General features: G+C 47.0%; 2 non-coding genes and 1 pseudogene across 2 annotated transcripts; 2 read left to right on the top strand and 1 right to left on the bottom strand.

The window, feature by feature from the left end:
* Positions 1 to 398: 398 nt before the first annotated feature.
* Positions 399 to 469, bottom strand: trnag-gcc (transfer RNA glycine (anticodon GCC)). Its single transcript has one exon. It is a non-coding gene; the product is annotated as a tRNA-Gly (tRNA).
* Positions 470 to 627: 158 nt separating this feature from the next.
* LOC117468225 (U5 spliceosomal RNA) lies at positions 628 to 744 on the top strand. The gene has a single exon (XR_004554449.1). It is a non-coding gene; the product is annotated as a U5 spliceosomal RNA (small nuclear RNA).
* Positions 745 to 892: 148 nt separating this feature from the next.
* On the top strand, positions 893 to 1,001 carry LOC117468230 (U2 spliceosomal RNA; annotated as a pseudogene).
* The last annotated feature ends 11,584 nt before the right edge of the window (positions 1,002 to 12,585 follow it).

The following is a 12,585-nucleotide window of genomic DNA, read 5'->3' as shown; positions in this document are numbered from 1 at the left end:
CTTTCAGATAAGCGCTTACCTGAACCATGGCAACTGAACTTTCGTACGGTCATCATTATAACAATCATGACAGAGCTACCAAGTGCATGCTGAATTGAAGTACCCTAAGCATGAACCCTGAAATTCTACACCAGTGTACTACATATAGCGGGGAACATTTGCTGTGAATATCAGTTGCGTCACTCAAATGCTTGATTTTATATCAATATTATTCCAATGAAAAGCTAATTTGTCCAAAAGTGCTACTAATTCATATCTTTTGATAACTCGTTGAGTCCCTAGGACTTCAGGGGGCGGAGCTAGGGCAGTCAGACGCCAATGGCAGTAATGTTTGCTGTAGCAGAGTCCAAGTGGTGGAGGCATTATACTTTATTTTCAGACAACAAAGAACTGTCTATTGCATTGGCCGGGAATCGGACCCGGGTCTCCCACGTGGCAGGTGAGAATTCTACCACTGAACCACCAATGCGGAATTATAAAGCCACCATAGGGCAGTTGAGGCGAAAAGTTCAGCCAACAAAGACTGTTTTTCAAGCAACCACGCTTCTAGAGCCAAGTGAGGGCCACCGCGAGGGCTTGGACTGGGACAACTATGGTGGTGTCTGTTCTCGAGGACGGCCTCCACAATAACTCTGGTTTCTCTTCAAAGCGTATAAGTCTTTCGCCTTTTACTAAAGACTTCCGTGGAGAGGAACACCTACGAGTTCAACCTATTTTTGGTAGGCTTGGCCATTTGGCTGAGCATTCTGAGTTTGTGAAAGACAAGAGCAGTCATTAGCACCTGGGCGATCCAAGCTAACCAGCGCCTCTGTTACGCCAGGTCAAAAGAGCCGCACCAAGACCTGCGGCGACTGCGCAACGAGTCCGTCTCCCGCAGCAAACTTTAAGGGTCATCGCTTCCTCGGCCTTTTGGCTAAGATCAAGTGTAGTATCTGTTCGATCGCTTCTTCTCGGCCTTTTGCTTAGACAGCGATCACCTCCCCTTGGATGTGAAAACTTTTGCCTGTTGTGGCTCTGGTTTTTGTCTACATCTGGGAGGACATTATTCTGTATTTGTTTTGCATCATTGAGTTGTTGTTTTGTCTTTGATTTCTTGCGATTCGTGACAGGCCTCGTTGTGCTTTGGTCGCACACCTTGTCCTCTGGCCCCAGCGGCTGAACAAAGGAGGGACCCGGGACAAACCAACCTGGAACATCGCCGCACCCTCATCGCCTGGGGCCACAGCTGAACTAGGGAGGGGTGAGTACCCCTTTTGACCTGCGGTGCCTCTAACATGTCGGCCTACCATGCCGGCATGCAGAGGCACCATAGTGTGAGGTTCACTTTTGTGGGAGAAAGATGGAAGCAGCTGGCGCTGTCCAGACTGGAACTTCTCCAGAAACCTCATACAGAAGGCTTTAAAACTTCACACCTGATGACTTAAACTGCATCCTCACCCTGCCTTTCAACAAAGGCTTTGACGTTAGCTTCCGTACGTCAATTGCATTTAGAGAATTTTGGTAAAATTTGAAGGGTGAAAGCCCAGTTTTTTGCTTTTAGTGTTGAGAAACTGACTGACAATGCCTTGAAAGTAGTCATTGTCAGGATGTTCAATGAGACAGTAACTGCAGAAGACATCCATTTTTGGCTGGGTAGATACTGCACAGTAAAAGGCATGGCTTCAAAAGTGAGAGATGAGGACGGCATTTGGAACTGTGCCTGGCGTGTCCCCATTCAACAATGGCAAGACCCCCAGGGCTATCAAGGCCTTAAACAACTGCCATCAATGATAGTTCTGGGGAACAACAGGGGATACATCCACTATCAGGGACAGCCCAAACTCTGCCGCAAGTGTGGAGAGCATGGGCACCTAGCGGAAGCATGTCAGCAGATGGTTTGTCGGAAATGTAGACAGATTGGGCATACCTTTGAGGAGTGTACAAATGGCAGGAAGTGTAACCTTGTGGAGAATCCAACCACCTCTTCAGAGATTGCCCTCAGTCTTTTGCCAACAAGCTTAAAGCTGTAAGAGTAGATAGACAAAATGGCAGACGAGAGGAAACAGGTGAAATGTTGATTGGAGAGGCGGAGACAGACACTTCGAATCACCCTCCAAATCCTGTTACTGGCAAAAAGAGGACCAGGTGAGGAGGGGCAAGGGGGAGGGAACTGTGGATCCAACTGTGGATCCCCCGCCAATGGAGAGTGGAGAGGGTGTAGTGCAGGAAGGGGGCGGAGCTAACCCCACAAATGAAAAGGAACCTGACACTCACCTGCAGAGCGTTAGCAACAATTCCCCCCCCCCCCCCCCAATATGCAGCAGTCCATGAGGCCTTTAGCAGAGCTGCTATCAGAGTTGTCATCTGATCCTCCCATGGGGGATGGGGAGGGACCGGTGGATTAACCAGCCAACAGAAAGGGGGAGACGGTACAATGCAGGAAGGGGGCGGAGCTACCCCTGAAAGGAAACTGACACTCACCCACAGAGCGACAGCAATGATGTCCCCCTCCCCAACGCACAGCAGTCCAAGAGGCCCGTGTCAGAACTATCCTCCAACTCTCCCATAGTTCTGAGAAGAGAGTAAGAACTGACTACTCCCCAGAAAATTCATCTCTGGAGGAATCCAGGGTATTCCCCTCCACCTCCCCAAATCAGATATCCTTTCTAACCATGGTTCTGCAATCGACCCCAAAGAAGTCAACTTTCGACGCAAGACTGCGTGAGAGGCCAACCCCAAGAGTCCGAAAGGGAAGAGAAGGGCAACCCCCTTACTCCTCCCCGGTAAGACCAAAGGAAGAGCTAGACTCACATGAGATTGGCTAACAACCGTTGTTTTTTAACAGCATAACCCCCTTTTAGTCGTTTTGAAATGTTGTACCTGTTAATCTTAACCATACTCATGACACTCACAGTCTCAACAATAAACGTGAGAAGTGCAAAGTCGAGAGTTAGAGCCCAGACTGTTTTATCCTTTCTGAACTCTTTGGATTTCCAGACCTCCACTTGTTTCTAGGAAGCAGATATACATCACTCCACATCTACGCTTCCACAGCCCCCTCCAAAAACCCAAAGACGGCGGCAATGACAAGATTCTGGATGGGAAGTTTTCTACGAAGGATAAAGATCTTACCAATAGATCTCAAAGTACCAGTGTCTTTTAACCTGCCACCACCTTATGCTTTCATTCGAACGTTTTTAAAGAAACTCCAGCTTGAGCAGGAGGGTTTGCATGTTTTAACTAACCATCGCTCTCTTATCTCTGTTGTGCAGGAGCGAGAACCAGTGAGTCCAGTGCACGGGCTCACCTTTGGTGAGCCTTCAACAGTTTGGTGCAACGTGAACCATCCCACTCTGACAAACAGACTCCGGGATATGTCATGGATGGTGGCTCATGAGATCCTCCCAGTCAGGTCCGTAATGCACTCCCGGGGCATGGCGGCGAACTCAACTTGCCCCCGACCAGGCTGTGGCGCACCTGAGACGGTGAGGCATCTGCTCTGGGAGTGCAGCGCTGCCGTAGACCAGCAATCAATCAATCAATCAATCAATGTTTATTTATATAGCCCAATATCACAAATGTTACATTTGTCTCAGTGGTCTTCACAGTGTGTACAGAATATCAGTATGACAATACGACACCCTCTGTCCTTAGACCCTCACATCGTACAAGGAAAAACTTCCAAAGAAAACCCAGTTTAAAGGGAAAAATGGGAGAAACCTCAGGGAGAGCAACAGAGGAGGGATCCCTCTCCCAGGACGGACAGACGTGCAATAGATGCCGTGTGTAAATTGAAAAGATAATACATTTGCAACATAGGTAGTCCAAATGTTTGGAAATGCATGTGTGTATAATAGGAAGATGAATCCACGAGGATATCCATCCAGGACCTATGATCCAGGACCACAGCCACGACTCAAGATCCAGCGCTCGATCCAGGACACAGGACCGCAGGATCATCCATGACTCCGGATCCCAGCGTATATAGACACCAAAAAGAAAGACATTTGGGGAAGCTGGGTTAATCGGAACATGAGTGTACACGGGTATAGACAGAGAGAAGGAAGAAGTAAGATGTCCCCCGACAAACTAAGCCTATATCAGCAAAACTAGGGTCTGAATCTAATCAGCCCTAACATACCCTAGGGACCAGAGGGTACAATGGTTGGACATTTACTACCGGCCGCGGTATGCCTAGTGTACAGGGTCCATATAACCGACTTAATGCATAGCGGGAAGTCGGTTATATAGACATCAACAGAATAAGTGTTTAACGGTGATTTAAACTAGTTTATGCGGGGAAAAGAGTGCTCAAAATCGGATTCAACAGGCCATCCACACCGACTCCCATTAAAAGTGATTGAAATGTACAGGAATCTGTCCATTTCAATCACATTTGATGACCCGTCCAGGGTGACTTTCTTCCCCAGGAATTAGTGTCTGAAAGCTGGCTAACATTACTTTAAATACAGTGTGCACATGGCTTTATTACCCATGAAATAGTGTGTGAAAGCTGGGTGACTTTGATGTGAATTTAAGGAAGATATGGCCATTTCATCCACACCTCACGACTCCCATTAAAAGTGATTGAAATGTACAGGAATCTGTCCATTTCAATCACATTTGATGACCCGTCCAGGGTGACTTTCTTCCCCAGGAATTAGTGTCTGAAAGCTGGCTAACATTACTTTAAATACAGTGTGCACATGGCTTTATTACCCATGAAATAGTGTGTGAAAGCTGGGTGACTTTGATGTGAATTTAAGGAAGATATGGCCATTTCATCCACACCTCACGACTCCCATTAAAAGTGATTGAAATTGTACAGGAATCTGTCCATTTCAATCACATTTGATGACCCGTCCAGGGTGACTTTCTTCCCCAGGAATTAGTGTCTGAAAGCTGGCTAACATTACTTTAAATACAGTGTGCACATGGCTTTATTACCCATGAAATAGTGTGTGAAAGCTGGGTGACTTTGATGTGAATTTAAGGAAGATATGGCCATTTCATCCACACCTCACGACTCCCATTAAAAGTGATTGAAATGTACAGGAATCTGTCCATTTCAATCACATTTGATGACCCGTCCAGGGTGACTTTCTTCCCCAGGAATTAGTGTCTGAAAGCTGGCTAACATTACTTTAAATACAGTGTGCACATGGCTTTATTACCCATGACATAGTGTGTGAAAGCTGGGTGACTTTGATGTGAATTTAGGGAGGGAGAGCAGCAGCAGCAGCCGCCGCAGCAGCAGCAGCAGCAGCAGCAGCAGGCTGTGACCCTGGCGGAAATACATTGATTGTTTTAGCCAGGAATAAGTGTTTAGAAGGCGGGTAAAGTGTTCCTGCAGCTCCTCCATGCGGTAATAATGATAGATATAATTGCCAGGGCAGAAAGCTCTTTTTAAAAGTGAAAAAACGATTTGAAACCGTTTGAAATGACTGGCGGGTGCTGATGGAAAGCAGGCGGAAATAAATGGATTGTTTACCCAGGAAAAGGTGTTTAAAAGGCGGGTAAAGTGGTCCCTGCAGCTCCTCCATGACGGTAATAATGATTAGAAATTCATTTACAGGGCAGAAAGCTCTTTTTAAAAGTGAAAAAACGATTTGAAACCGTTTGAAATGACTGGCGGGTGCTGATGGAAAGGCAGGCGGAAATAAATGGATTGTTTACCCAGGAAAAGGTGTTTAAAAGGCGGGTAAAGTGTCCCTGCAGCTCCTCCATGACGGTAATAATGATTAGAAATCATTTACAGGGCAGAAAGCTCTTTTTAAAAGTGAAAAAACGATTTGAAACCGTTTGAAATGACTGGCGGGTGCTGATGGAAAGCAGGCGGAAATAAATGGATTGTTTACCCAGGGAAAAGGTGTTTAAAAGGCGGGTAAAGTGTCCCTGCAGCTCCTCCATGACGGTAATAATGATTAGAAATCATTTACAGGGCAGAAAGCTCTTTTAAAAGTGAAAAAACGATTTGAAACCGTTTGAAAATGACTGGCGGGTGCTGATGGAAAGCAGGCGGAAATACAATGGATTGTTTACCCAGGAAAAGGTGTTTAAAAGGCGGGTAAAGTTGTTTCCTGCAGCCCTTTAAATACAGTGTGCACATGGCTTTATTACCCATGAAATAGTGTGTGAAAGATGGGTAAATTTGCTGTGAATTTAAGGGAGATATGGGCCCTTTCAAACAGGGAGATGACTGGCGGGTGCTGATGGAAAGCAGGCGGAAATACATGGATTGTTTTACCCAGGAGAAGGTGTTTAAAAGGCGGGTTAAAGTGTTCCTGCAGCCCTTTAAATACAGTGTGCACATGGCTTTATTACCCATGAAATAGTGTGGTGAAAGATGGGTAAATTTGCTGTGAATTTAAGGGAGATATGGGTCCCTTTCAACCAGGGAGATGACTGGGCGGGTGCTGATGGAAAGCAGGCGGAAAATACATGGATTTGTTTTACCCAGGAAAAGGTGTTTAAAAGGCGGGTAAAGTGTTCCTGCAGCCCCTTTAAACATAAGTGTGCACATGGCTTTAATTACCCATGAAATAGTGTGTTGAAAGATTGGGTAAATTTTGCTGTGAATTTAAGGGAGATATGGCCCTTTCAAACAGGGAGATGACTGGCGGGTGCTGATGGAAGCAGGCGGAAATACATGGATTGTTTACCCAGGAAAAGGTGTTTTAAAAGGCGGGTAAAGTGTCCCTGCAGCCCTTTAAATACAGTGTGCACATGGCTTTATTACCCATGAATAGTGTGTGAAAGATGGGTAATTTTGCTGTGAATTTAAGGGAGATATGGCCCTTTCAAACAGGAGATGACTGGCGGGTGCTGATGGAAAGCAGGCGGAAATACATGGATTGTTTACCCAGGAAAAAGGTGTTTTAAAGGCGGGTAAAGTGTTCCTGCAGCCCTTTAAATACAGTGTGCACATGGCTTTATTACCCATGAAATAGTGTGTGAAAGCTGGGCTGAGTTTGATGTGAATTTAAGGAAGATATGGCCATTTCATTCACACCTCACGACTCCCATTCAAAGTGATTGAAATGTACAGCACTCTGTACATTTCAATCACATTTCACGACATGTGTAGACTGGCTTTCTTACCCATTAGGTACACCGACAAAGCCACCTCTTCGGGGCCGCTCCAAGACCCCCAAAACAAGGACGCAGCAGCCCCAGCATCTCTCCCTGACATGAGCAAACAGGTTATTTCAGAACTTCCATGACATACCCCGGGGAAAAGCACCTCTCTGTGGCCGCTCCAAGGACCACCCAAAACACGGGACTAAGGGAGCTCCAAGGATCCCTCCCTGACCCTTGAGAAAACAGGCTAGTTCACACTTACATTCACGTACAGCCGAACAAAGCCACCCTCTTCAGGGGCCGCTCCAAGACCCCCCAAAACCGGACGGGTCAGCAGGGCCCCAGCATCTCTCCCTGAAATGAGCAAACCAGGTTATTTCAGGACTATTCCATGACATAAACCGGCCGGGGATAAAAGCAGCCTCGTCTTGGTGGCCGGCTACCGAAGTACCCCCAAACAGCGGCACTAAGGAGTTCCAGGATCCCGCTCCATGTACCCTCAGAAACCTCGAGCACCTTGGGTCCCCGTGGCCCCCGAACTTAAAGCACTCCCCCACGGAATAAACCAAGATGATCACACCCTCAAGAATCTCGTTGCCCCTGGGAATCTTAAAGGGGGTGTCTAATCTTTGCGGTGCTTTACCGTCCGCCAATCGGCACCCATAGTCGGGCCTTCTCACAGCAGCCAGCACCCAACCTCCCATGGAGGATGTTTCTCGTGCCCCTGGCTACACTTAAAGGGGGTCTACTTTGCGGTGCTTTAGCCGTCCGCCCATCGGCACCCATAGTCGGCCTTCCTCACAGCAGCAGCACCCAACCTCCATGGAGGATTTTGCTCGTGCCCCTGGCTACACTTAAAGGGGGTCTACTTTGCGGTGCTTTAGCCGTCCGCCCATCGGCACCCATAGTCGGCCTTCCTCACAGCAGCAGCACCCAACCTCCATGGAGGATTTTGCTCGTGCCCCTGGCTACACTTAAAGGGGGTCTACTTTGCGGTGCTTTACCGTCCGCCCATCAGCACCCATAGTCGGCCTTCCTCACAGCAGCAGCACCCAACCTCCATGGAGGATTTTGCTCGTGCCCCTGGCTACACTTAAAGGGGGTCTACTTTGCGGTGCTTTACCGTCCCGCCCATCAGGCACCCATAGTCGGCCTTCCTCACAGCAGCAGCACCCAACCTCCATGGAGGATTTTGCTCGTGCCCCTGGCTACACTTAAAGGGGGTCTACTTTGCGGTGCTTTACCGTCCGCCCATCAGTCACCCATAGTCGGCCTTCCTCACAGCAGCAGCACCCAACCTCCATGGAGGATTTTGCTCGTGCCCCTGGCTACACTTAAAGGGGGTATACTTTGCGGTGCTTTACCGTCCGCCCATCAGCACCCATAGTCGGCCTTATTCACAGCAGCAACACCCAACCTCCATGGAGGATGTTTCTCGTGCCCCTGGCTACACTTAAAGGGGGTATACTTTGCGGTGCTTTACCGTCCGCCCATCAGCACCCATAGTCGGCCTTCTTCACAGCAGCAGCACCCAACCTCCATGGAGGATGTTTCTCGTGCCCCTGGCTACACTTAAAGGGGGTATACTTTGCGGTGCTTTACCGTCCGCCCATCAGCACCCATAGTCGGCCTTATTCACAGCAGCAACACCCAACCTCCATGGAGGATTTTGCTCGTGCCCCTGGCTACACTTAAAGGGGGTATACTTTGCGGTGCTTTACCGTCCGCCCATCAGCACCCATAGTCGGCCTTCTTCACAGCAGCAGCACCCAACCTCCATGGAGGATGTTTCTCGTGCCCCTGGCTACACTTAAAGGGGGTATACTTTGCGGTGCTTTACCGTCCGCCCATCAGCACCCATAGTCGGCCTTATTCACAGCAGCAACACCCAACCTCCATGGAGGATGTTTCTCGTGCCCCTGGCTACACTTAAAGGGGGTATACTTTGCGGTGCTTTACCGTCCGCCCATCAGCACCCATAGTCGGCCTTATTCACAGCAGCAACACCCAACCTCCAGTGGAGGATGTTATCATGCCCCTGGCAACACTGGTAAACACTGGTAACATATGTCTAGCCGCTGACAGGAACTTGACATCGGAACTTGACATCGCATTTCCATTGAGCGGACTCCCGTACATGGGAAGGGCAAGTCCCACGGTACCTCCGTTCATAAGGCTGACATTTGCCTTACACTTAAAGGGGGTCTACTTTGCGGTGCTTTACCGTCCGCCCATCGGCACCCATAGTCGGCCTTATTCACAGCAGCAACACCCAACCTCCAGTGGAGGATGTTATCATGCCCCTGGCAACACTGGTAAACACTGGTAACATATGTCTAGCCGCTGACAGGAACTTGACATCGGAACTTGACATCGCATTTCCATTGAGCGGACTCCCGTACATGGGAAGGGCAAGTCCCACGGTACCTCCGTTCATAAGGCTGACATTTGCCTTACAGGTATTAAAGTAACTGAGGTTTCAAATGTAGAAAGAACATATTACAGTTAAGCTAAAACATAATAATGTAATGAGACATAATTTAATTGAGACAATATTATGTAACTAGCCTGGTAAAGAAGTAAAAGCCATAGACTTTATTGTTTAGGTCATTATGGGGATATACATTTCATCTAAATTCATAATAGAAAGACATTTGATGACAGTTTGTTGAAATTCTGTATTTATTTGTTCAGCTTGATAATATCTAAGCACTGACAGGTAAAAGCAGTATCACCAGGAAATCATTCACTTTGTCAGTATCATGATTTTTTTTTTTTTTTTAATCCATAACATTGGTGTGTATGGTCATGAAGGATGGGTCATGACCGAAAGAACGAGATCGCGGATACAAGCGGCCGAGATGGGTTTCCTCCGCCGGGTGGCTGGTGTCTCCCTTAGAGATAAGGTGAGAAGTTCGGTCATCAGGGAGGGACTCGGAGTTGAGCCGCTCCTCCTTCGCGTCGAAAGAAGCCAGTTGAGGTGGTTCGGGCACCTAGTTAGGATGCCACCTGGGCGCCTCCCTAGGGAGGTGTTCCAGGCACGTCCAGCTGGGAAGAGACCAAGGGGTAGACCTAGGACCAGGTGGAGGGATTATATCTCTTCGCTGGCCTGGGAGCGCCTTGGGATCCCCCAGTCAGAGCTGGTTGATGTCGCCAGGGAAAAGAAAGTTTGGGGCTCTCTGCTGGAACTGCTACCCCCGCGACCCGACCACGGATAAGCGGGAGAAGATGGATGGACATTGGTGTGTTTCTTTACCAGAAACATTAGCAGTTCATATTATATTTAGATTTTAAATAGGATCTCAAGGATTTCATTTAAGAATAACACAGATGCTTGTCAGAAATGCAGAGCTATTGAAATATGTTATTTAGTTCAACTAAAGATGTTGGGATTTTAATTTTGTTGGCACAGTCCAAGTATTAAGATTATGAAGCTGCACTGGCTGATGGGAGGTCTACAATTAATTTAGAAAACCTGTTCACAGACGGCTGTTGTTTTAAGACACCCCACCAACAGGCTCCAAGTGGCCTACGCAGTGGTGGGTCAAACAGCTGAGGGCCCAGGAGCCCTGCACGTAGGCTTAAGGGATTGGTATCAGATTTCTCCACACAGGTTGCTGACGCCAAAGGGGGACCCAGGAGGCTGACACAGCGGAGTTCGTCTGGCTGAAGGTCATCAGGCCCACGTGGCTCAACCCCAGGTTCTCCGGCCTCTACAGAGTGACCCAGCGGACCTCTCATGCCGTCCGCCTAGGAGGAAAGGGGGACAGCTAGTACCACTGGAGCCAGTGTGAGGCGGGGAATCCTCCGGCTAGGACCTTGGACGACATCAGGACAGACCTGGCTCTCGTCTAGGAGTTGACACAGAAGGCGCCATCAGCGGATCGGGACAGTGGGACATGTGGGACAGTTCTGTGCAAAATGTGGGACACTGAAAAGTCTATATTAAAAAGCCTCAGTCACCTTCATTCATGTCATAAAAAAATCTCAGGCCAGTAACACTCAAAGCTACAGTAAATGTGCAATACCATGCTATGTTACTATTTATAATGTTATTGTTGTTACAACAGAAGATGTTTTTATTTAAATTGAAGTTAAATGCATCAATCTGGTGCACTGAGGGCAAAATTAGTAGATTTGTGGATACAGCTCTCAACACTCATATGAAACAGAACTGTTCTTACAATGTGTGTTGGAAGGTATTAAATTACTATGCATATGTTATTGTGTAAACACACAGCTGATCACCTGAGAGCTGCCGTTTCATTCAGAGCGTTTAAAAAAAACGACGGTCTGATTTCAACAACTCAATGTGTGATTATTATAGCAGTAATATTAGACAATACAGTAAACTATGAACACTGTACATATTATTGTTTGCCCGTGGGATTAGGATGATCGGTAGAGAGCCGCTGTGATATAAAAACAAAGCGATTATTGTCGTTGTTGTAAACTCACGTGGATTAAATGTAGTGCATTCATTTCAACTCGCGAACATATGATACATTAAATGATCGCGAGGATCACGATCGAACATCGTTTGTTTGACCCTGGATGCATTTCCTGATTTAAAAACATAGCGATGGTTTTGTACTTACGCCAACGTGAATTAAACATTATTTTGTTAAATATAAACATGGTGATGTTTAGTAAATGATTACATGTCTCTTACTTAAGCACAGAATGTGATCCTATCCGTGACATATATGGATCTTAACAAATATCCGCTATATCAGATCCCTGTAGATCAGCTGTTTATTTCACATGAGTTCCAGTGTGGCAGCTTTTCACGGCTCCCCCTGGTGGATCCATGATCCATTGCTGCTGGTTTCATTATAATTAAATGTATTTATCAAGGGGCCGTTTCAAGTCCTGCGGGGGGGTTTTCCTTTTCAGCAGGGGCCCACCCCGTGCAGATCACGGACCCGCCCGGGTAGCCGTCTGAAACGAAGCGCTACATCTGTACATAGAAAGACAGACATACGGACAGACTGTCTTCTGTACTTGTATGTATGAATATAATAATATACGTATATTTGTAACGCAGTCTAAAGGCAAAGACGTAGAACCTTTATTTTGAAGAGTACAGTGCAAGCATAGGGCACACTAGCCAATCAGAAGCAAGGAGGTGCTGGAGACACACCCGTTTATGGAAACGAAACATTGAGTGGTATACTTGTTTTCACAGTAAGAACAGAAAAACGAAAAAACGAGCTGAATTTCCGTTTTGGGGCAAAATTGAATAACAATTAGAACGAAAAAACAAACGGTTAAAACGTACCTTCGTCATAGTCACATCAATGTTTTTTTGTTTTTTTAAAGTAACATTTGCTAATATTTGAGGATTAAGATAAAATAAGAAGTACTGTTATGCTGTGTTCGTTATTCTCGCGTCCAGGAGAGAAGCTTTAAAAGGAGACTAAATGGAGTCTCAGAGAAGGTTCAAATGGTTATTTAATTAAAAATATGGCACGGTAATGTTACAAACAGGATATTGTTCAGTCAGGAGACAAAGGCTGCAGCTTC

Source organism: Pseudochaenichthys georgianus, chromosome 22 (genome assembly GCF_902827115.2).
Source record: "Pseudochaenichthys georgianus chromosome 22, fPseGeo1.2, whole genome shotgun sequence".
In the NCBI taxonomy this organism is placed as follows: Eukaryota; Metazoa; Chordata; class Actinopteri; order Perciformes; family Channichthyidae; genus Pseudochaenichthys; species Pseudochaenichthys georgianus.
Note: the sequence above shows the minus strand (reverse complement) of the source record. Positions and strands in the feature narration are given on the sequence as shown.